General features: G+C 46.9%; 1 protein-coding gene across 6 annotated transcripts in view; it reads right to left on the reverse strand.

Moving 5' to 3' along the window:
• The window catches only part of BRD1 (bromodomain containing 1), a 63,929-nt gene extending 59,838 nt beyond the window's left edge, over positions 1 to 4,091 (reverse strand). For 2 of the 6 annotated variants that reach the window (XM_055807716.1, XM_055807713.1), the window contains exons 1-2: positions 3,737 to 4,088; positions 970 to 1,032 (exon numbers count right to left, since the gene is read on the reverse strand). The gene's annotated coding sequence lies outside the window, so the exon portion shown is untranslated. Of the gene's footprint in view, positions 1 to 969; positions 1,033 to 2,892; positions 3,391 to 3,736 lie in introns of those variants that run through there. The other 4 variants (XM_055807717.1, XM_055807718.1, XM_055807714.1 and 1 more) reach the window with 4 other exon arrangements.
• Between the last annotated feature and the right edge of the window lie 4,821 nt (positions 4,092 to 8,912).

Below are 8,912 nucleotides of genomic sequence, written 5' to 3' on the forward strand. Positions count from 1 at the left end.
TTGTGAAAGAAAAACAGTCTTCCCTGCAGTTTTTTCCATTGCAATCTGAAATAGTCAGGTTAACAATCCAATTACTATAGCTATACTTAAAAGCTAGAAAAACACGCATGCTTCCAAATTTGGCAAGTATGCACTTTTGACGGCTCTTTTGCTGTTTTACTTTTCTCAATTCTTAAAGAGCCTATTATTCTTTACAAAGTAACAAGAACACAACCGAACTTGCAGTGCCCAATATGGCGCAGTATGGACTGCAACTAGTTTTTCCACCTGTAAAGCAGATTTGACTTACAGCAAAAACATGCTCCCTGCATGTATGGGTGCATGTACACACACCCCCTTCTCCCTCAATATTCTTCTAGAGTTGTTCCCAGAGCAACGGGGGTAGGTAAAAATCTCCCTGTCTTTAAATGCAATCCCAAGTTCCTTAATGTAATTTTCAAGTTCATCACCTACTGCAAAAAAATCATTCCACAAACCATACAAAAGGTAGCTTCCCCCCTCCCCCAACCATCAAGAACCATTAGTAGGACAAGTATGCGCTTTAATTATAAAATTTCTAATTAAAAGCTTCCATACTTATGCTTTTGACATTTTCATGTTGGTTTTTTGTTTGGGGTTGTTTTGTTTTTTTTTTTCCCCTGTGAGGGTTTGAATTATTACAAAACTGGTAAGGTCAAGTTTAAAAGTTCTGTCCCCCCTTCTTCCTAATAAATCATTAACAAATAGCAAAACTCAACCTCAGCTACAGAAAACTCTTGATCTTTAATCACTGGCTTGAAGTATTATTAGGTCCTTACCATTTCAATTCGGCACTTCAAGTCAGTGTTGTGCAACTACTGTTAGCATGTATTGCCAAATAGCAGAGAAGCAGAGATCAAAACATAACTACTGTTAATGACTAGTTTATCTGTTTTAGGAAAAAAACAGCAAGGCCTGGAAGAATTACATAAACTACTCCATGTAGCCTACCTTTTGTTTAAGTCTAGATGCCACAAAGGTGAACCTTCAAAGTTGTCCTGGTTTCAGAAGGACCTGTTTTTACAGGAAGACTAAATGACTTAGTCAGCTAGCATTAAAACTAGTTTTTGAGAGGGTCTGATCTATCTGCTCTCGCAAACTGACCTTGTTTTCCCAGCCTAAGCTGATGTTATTATTCATGCAAGAATTGCATTGCTTACAGATCTGACTTTTACACAAATAATCCTTAACCTTTACTACTTGCTTTTACAGCACAAGCACAAAAAGAGACAACAGTCAGTGCTTAATCATGACAGAACTCTGACCTGCTCTATATAAACACACGAATAAAAAAGGCTCCATCTCGTCAAACAAGCTGGGAAAAAAACTTTGTATTTTAATTCTGTAAAACAACACAGCATTAAAACATACTGTTTTCTTAACTGCAGAGAAGTTTAAACCACTAATACTGCTACAGAAGGTCCAATAAACAAAAGCATACTGATAATTCAACCTGAATTAAAAGTTAGTTCCCAGCTTCACAACAGATGTTATAATTCAGAGGCAAAGATAAAACAACGGCCGCAATTTCTGTTTATTATTGTGAACAAGGAAGGAGGGATTCTTCAGCTAAAATACACCGATGTGTCAATGTACAGCAATCTACTACAGATCAGAATGGTTTCATTTTATGGGCATTTTTTAGTATCTGTCTTTAATTTAGTCACCAAACAAATTATTTAATTATGTTTACCTCATATAACTGCATTTTAATTCTGTCTAGATGTAAAAGTCTGTATTTCTCTTCTTAAATGACCCTTCCTGCAACTTAGCTCGTTGTTTATCTACTCATAGTGGTTCATAAGGATAGCGACTGTTTTGAAAATACTGGGGGAGGGATGAGATGTAGCCTTCAGAGACTAAAAAAAAAAAACACGTGCAACTTGTCCAGACTTCACTATCTGACTCAACCCAGTATCACAAAAAAATAAAGCATTAACGCTAGGTTTCCAAGCTCTCCATCCCCCTCTGTTCCCGAGATTTCTTAAGCATGGCCGCAAGCAGAACAGGAAGAAAAATATTCAAAAGCACAAGTGTTCTTGCTTTAAGAGTTAGGACAACTATGACAAAAGTCAAATAAGCTGTACGAACCAGAATGATAAAAACCGACTGAGCTAACACCTAAACATCTTCCCTTTAATACTCAACTGTGAATAAAGCTAAATCAGGAAGCAAATCACAATCACAGTTGAACACAGAATAGATACCCTACAAGTTCAATGCAACGAACACTGAAGTGGAACTGGTAGTACTCTGGCCGAATTTCATAGAAACTTAGCACAAATAACTTAAACGCTCCATAAGCCAAAGGAGTGTTTTGTTTTGTTTCTCCAAATTCTGTTTGCAAATGTCCCATAAGCATTCCAGATAAAGACCAGATTTCTGCATAGCAAATTCACGACTGGCAATTGGTTTGCTTTTCCGAGTTAATTATCAGGTATCTTTTTTCTCTCCCACCCCACCCGCCAGTGTCCCGTAGATTAATAGGAACAAAGACCAGGGATTTAAGTTTGAAAAAGAGTAAACTAAGAGAGCTGCCATTCAATATTAACAAAGATATCACACTAACAGCAAAATGATATTACTTCATGCACTTCTGTTAGCACTCTTCTGTCTTTTACAACAACTCGAAGACTGCAGGAGATAAAACAGGAAAGTTATCCACAGCTTTCCTCTCTTGGAACTGCATCAGCTGCTTGGGAAGAAAGTCACCAGCAGACGCTTTCCCTCACCACAATGAAAGCACAGGAAGACAGCTGTTTGTGTGGAATACGCGGTATGAGGCAAGATATACTTGTTATCAACGTGCAGGACGGCTAAAGCCAACAGGAAAAGTATGGTAAAAATTCCTTTTACAGCCTCCGTCCTAGTTACCTTCCTCCTCTGCAAATAAATTGCCTTTGGCCCCTAGACGCCCGGCTCAATGGAAAGAGGGAATTCCATTCTCAATGGACACTTCCATGCAGACCATTAAAAAGAGAAAGGCACAGGAATGCTCTTCGCCCCTAGACAATGAGGGAAGGTGAGCAAGCGCTGCCTACACCCAGCACGGGGCGGCCGCCACCCACGGCGTCAGCTGTGGAGCAGCACCAGTCCCCTCAGGGGAATGCCAGGGGCCGGGGCTCACGCGGCCCAGCCTGCCGGGCCGGGGCCGGCGAGGCGGGATCCCCCGGGGCGGGATCCCTGGGGCCGCCCCCTCCCGCGCCCCCGGCCCGGCTACCGGCGCGGCCGCCCCCTGCGCGCGGCCTGCCCACGCCCACGGGCCCGCCCTCGCCGGTCCTGCGCGAGCACTTCCTGCCCACGCCCAGGGAGCCTCCAGCGTGCACACACCCCTCCGCGCCGATGGTTCCTGCCCGACCCCGACATTCCCCCCTCCCGGCCCCCGGGAGGATGGTTCCTGCCCAGGCCCATCAGCTCCAGCCCTTCCCAACAGTCACCTCCCTCCCCTCCGCGAAAATACTCGGCCCACAAATATGGCGGCTGACAAAACAGCTCGAGCGGCGCCCTCCCCCAGACCGCCGCGCTCGGCTCCCCCCCGCGCAGCCTCCCCGCCCGCCCGCCTCGCCCCCGGCCGCCTCTCCCCACCGCCGTGCCCAGCCCGCCCTGCCCTCCCCCCCCCCCCCCCCGTCGGTCTCCGTCTCGCCGCGGCGGGACCCGCCGGCTCCTGGCCCCGCAGCCCCCACCCGCCAGCCCCCGCCGCCCGCCCGGCTTCACTCACGCTGTGGGAGCCGCCGAAGCGCGGCTGACAGACCTCCCGTTCCGCCTCTGCGGCCGACGCTGCGGCCGGTTTAATGGCGGAGGTCCCGCCGGTGCTGTCGCCTGGCCCCGCGTCCGGCAGCCGCGGGCGGGCGAGCGGGCGCTGCGAGGGCCGCGCTGCCCGCGGCGGCGACCCGGCGCTGGGTGCGGGGCTGCTGCTGCAGCCGGGCGCGGCGCATTCGTGAGGCGCGGCGCAGGTCGCCGTCCGGCTGCGGGCTCGGCGCTCAGCTCCCGGGGCTGAGAAGCTCCCCTCCCCCCTCGGCACAAACAATGCGGCTTCACCACAGCGCTGCGCCGACGGGGGGGGGAGGAGAGGGAGGGAAGGGACGTGAGGGCGCCAGGCACCGCCCAGCCCCGCCGCTGCGGGGCGGGGCCTGCGCGCCGCCGCTACCCCCGCCCCCGGGTGGCGGAGGGCCACGAGGGGCCGCCCGGCCCGGCACCGGCCGGCACGGGGCGCTCCGGCCGACGGGGCCGCGCCGCGGGGGTGGGGGGTGGGGGGAAGCACAGGGCGGGAAGGGCCGGCCGAGCCCGCCGCGCTCCCGCCCAGGGCCGGCCGGGCCGCGCCGCCGCGCCCCCGGCGAGAGCGTTCAGACGCCCCGGCGCAGGGCGGACGGAGCGGGGGCGGGCCGCGGCCTGTTACAAAACCAGCGCTCCCAACTACCAGCGAGCGGCGTTTATTGTGTCTCCGGGGGCAGCCCGAGCCCGAGAGCCCTACGCTGAAAACGTGCTCGCAAGTTAGCTCCTGCGCGGTCCCCGGTCAGGCGGCTGCTTGCAAATCAGCTGTGGACAGCCTCACGTTCGGCCCAAGCAAAAGCAAGTTATTCCTGGATCTCCCGGCGAAGGACACCCTTTGTTACGTATTATTTTTAGACAGCCATATTCCAGTTCTGGAGGATTTTACTGCAGTACGTTTCTGCCAGGCAGCTGCACCCACACGCTTAAAAACTAACTTTTTGCTGGCCCACCCAGAGACAAACACTTGCCTTTGCCGATCATACCCAGCCAGTCCCGCGTGTAGTAAAAAGCAGTCACGGGTAAGTGTGACTCTCTTCGCCCATCTGCAACAGCCGTCCACCAAGCAAAGCTTCCTGCGAAGTGGCCTAAACCCACACTTAAGTCTTCTCCAGTGCTACGTCTCCTTAAGCAGCAGCTGGTCCTACAATAAATTTAAAACTAGGAAATCAGAAATAGATGCACAGGTCACTACTTAAAGAAAGCAAATGAAGGTCTGGAATGCTGAAGTAACTTCCCTAAGGAAATCCTGTAGAACAGGCAAAGTACTTTCTCACTCCTTTTCCCCCATCAGGGACCATCCAGCATGCTGATCTCCAGAAGCTTATTAGAACAGCTAACATATCTGCGGTGCAGTCAGTGTAGAAATACATGTCTATAATCACATAGGCCGAGCAACTTCCATTTCCAATATAAAAATTTTTAAAAAAAATTAAAGATTGCATAAACTGGAGAGGCCATCTGGTCATTTGTGTACTTGCCTGTGAGGAATTATTCTCCAGTTATATTGCTTAAGTGATCCTACCACCAGCCTCAGAAGTCTTACAACGTGCTGATGTGAGCTAATGTCGTTGCACTGGAATTTAGCCTGTCACAGAATTAAAGAGGGAGAAGCATACTAAATCATACATGTTAGTGTGTAAAGTATAAAAATGACTAGAAATTATAAATGTCATCAAGAAGCTAGTAATAATAAAATCTCATTTATGATAGAAAACATGTCATTTTCCCTTTTAAGTGGTAATCCCTATGTATCTGCCCTGCAGCTATATAAATGCTTTAAAACTGGAGACAAGTTTTGCATAGCGAGCATGACTGTGTCCATGCTCTGGTGCATCTGATGCACAACTCTGGCACTTTTCCCGTTTCTTTTTTCTGCCAGGTGGACTACAGCATTCCATAGCTGGATATCCCTGCAATGTTTCAGTGTTCCTTATTGCTACTTGCATCATGTAACCATCTTTTTGTAGTTTGAACTCATGCTTCTAGATCCTCTCAATTATTCTTAGTAAGAAGGTATGAGGAGTTTTCGCTATGGACTGTCCAGGCTCTGGCACAGAATGCATGTCATTCCTTGATACAGCACTCCAGAGCAACGGCACAGAGATCAGGGCAGGCTCAACACATTGTTCAGTGTAAGGAGTTGTTAATTACACTTTTGAATCATTTCTCACTGATCTTATGACATGTTACCAGGTCAGGATCCTCAACCCCTCCATGTTAAATATTAGCACGTTAGCCCATATTATTTTAAAATGCAACAGTATGTATATAGTATGGTCTGGGGCATTTGACCAGTCCCCAGCACATGCTTCTATAATCTCAAAGGTCTGTTTCTTTTGCCTTTTCCATCTCACAAGTGAGACTTGGTGCTTCAAAATACCATTCCTTCAGGTTTCGGAAAAGGAGGAAACAATTCTACTGGGATACTGTACAATTTTGCAAAAAACCAGCCCTCTGAACCATAGTTTGATGGCAACAGGACCTTCACCACCTTTTTTGGCAGTAGCTCAACATGTACATGGGACTTCAGTCCCTATAGATCAGAATCTTCAGACCCTTACTTCGGGGAATCAAATTTGTATTCAAGTTGCTACTGCTGACTGACCCTGCGTGGAAGATTCCCACTGAAGGAGCATCTTCTGCCTACCAGCTTTCACCTGCCCTTGTTATCAAATTCTCAAGAGAAACATATCAAGGAGGACTGTGTAAACAAGCGTTTGGCATCTCCCTTGGCATCCTCCTCTGTCCTTGCAGAATCAAACTTCATGAGGCACATTTCTATCTTGCTGAAGCATATCACCTACACAGTACCACCTTTGTTTTACAGATCGATAAAGATCAACTCAAGACTTGCTGCAGCACTTCAGTGTTAGCAGCGGTGCTGGTCTTCCCTGAATGGAACTCTATTTCTCTCCTGGTCTGAACAGCTGGCTGGTGAAAGGACAAGCAAGAGGCAGCACCCATTCCACATTTTCTTTAGAACCTGCAAGAATCTTTCCATTTCAAGATCAGTTTTGGACTGCTATAACTTGTCAGGGGGGTCTTCTTCCTATCACAACGACAAATCTGTCTAACCTTGCTAAGTCACGTGGTGCCTCTGTATGATGCCTCAAGCCCATCTACCCCTATAAAGTTTTCAAGTCTGGCTTCCTCCACTATACAGTTTGCACCTTCAGACTCATCTGTGCATGATTAATATTTCCCTTCAGAATACGGTCTCATAAGATGCAACATTACCATGGTCCTCTCATCCTGCAAGGGGATGCTTTTTGATCTCACTCATCTCACCAGTAGTGCTATATGGCACTGGTAAAGTACTTGCACATATGACTGTGCAAGGTTGGCTGTTCTCAAAAATTTTCTCTAACCTTACAGAAGCCAGAACAGCATGCACTGTGGAAAAGATACTGCATCCTATCAAAAGACACGTTACAGCAGTGTGCTGACAAACAAAACCACAACTGTTTATCTTCAGTCTGTGAGGTGGTGTAGTGCTCCCCCACCTCTTCTGGCGATATTTGAGGACAATTCCACATATCACTGATCCATCTCCTAGTTATCATTGATACTTTGGCAGGAAGTCTGACTTCTTTTTCATACTAGACCGAGTGGGATATATGGTCTAAAGTCCTAGATGACAATTCCAGAATGGGGATCAGCCTTTCTGCTTCAAATATGGAAGAAAAGTGTTGGTTCTTTTTACATGTTTACTGAATATCTTCCTTGTTCTCCGGTTAGGAAAAATTGCCTGCATTTTCCTTTACATCCCTCTGGTCCTGCATTGTTAGCTGTACTATGACAAAAGGGTGAGTAAAGATGAAATAATATTGGTGTTCATGCATGTTCACCAACTGCTAAGGAATCAAAGGTTTTTGCTTCTTACTGCCATACTAACTCTTACTTCCTGCATGCACCACCTTTCTCATCCTCAGAATTGAAGTGATTCTCTATAAAATTGAGAAGGCGACCCTTTAGATCTCCAGAACAGTTCATGTTGATCCAAATGAATAGTCTTCACTGAAACACAGGGTTTAAGACAGACTGGAGGCTGCATTGATGCCTTCTATGGTGCTGATAAAGACAGAACCCTTTTATCATGAGAGCTCCACCACAACTCAAGCTATAATAGTGTGCTTGCTAAGAAATACCTTTATGAGTTGCATGTGCTAAGCAGTCCTACAGAATGTAATCTATAGATAATGAAGATATTTGACAGAGTGGTCTTCAAGCTGTACAGCTGCCCTTACCCCATTTCCATTTAAGCATTTGTGGAAACTACTGCTTGGAGTCACCTACTGCAAGGAGAGGTATGTAGACTGTCACTTGCAGACAGAAAGATATCTTAAGCATTGCACTGAGATACACAACTGACAGGGAAACCTACTTCCTGCCTCACCCTTCCACTATCTAGCTTGAGTCCTTTAACATGATGTACCTTTGGGATTTTGCAGTTCTGAGACACTCTACCATATGTGCTTGTAACTGTTGCGTGCTGAAAGGTGGGGCTTGATCTCACCCCTACAGACCCTGCAAAGTTAAAAAAATAGAAACATCTTTGTATTTGGACATACATGAAAGCATATGTAAACTACACTTCAACAAAACAAAAAAGAAACATTCTCAAATTACAAAATGCTGCAGCAAAAGCACAAAACTTGCCCATGTACTCACCTGTAGGTCTTCTAAATAGCAAAACTGCTACCTACTGGAGACTATTTTATCAAGCACAAACCTTTGGAGCAGAGGTTTTTGCACTCTTATGTATTTCTGTTGTTTACAAAAGAGCAGACAGAGCCATAAAAAAGGGAACTGTACTCCCCTTCTCTCCCGTCGTTACCTCTTTGGTATTAATTATTCAATTCCTAGCATTTATAGTTTGGCACCTTTATTATGTTCTCCATAGTAACTCCACCTGCAAAGGTCTTTCTAGGAAGCTATTCCTGGCAAATGGAAACTGCCATCAGAATAACCCTTCATAAACAAGTTACCAGCTTTCTGTTTAGCTCCCAGAACTACCTCACTGCATGATCAGATGAAAACAATTGCCAGTGCAAGGGAGGCAGCAGGAAAGTAAAGCCAAGGGTTGGGAGTGCCCCTTCAGCATCCCGAGTTATTAGCCATCA

The sequence above is a fragment of the Falco peregrinus genome, chromosome 6 (assembly GCF_023634155.1).
Source record: "Falco peregrinus isolate bFalPer1 chromosome 6, bFalPer1.pri, whole genome shotgun sequence".
NCBI classification, from domain to species: domain Eukaryota; kingdom Metazoa; phylum Chordata; class Aves; order Falconiformes; family Falconidae; genus Falco; species Falco peregrinus.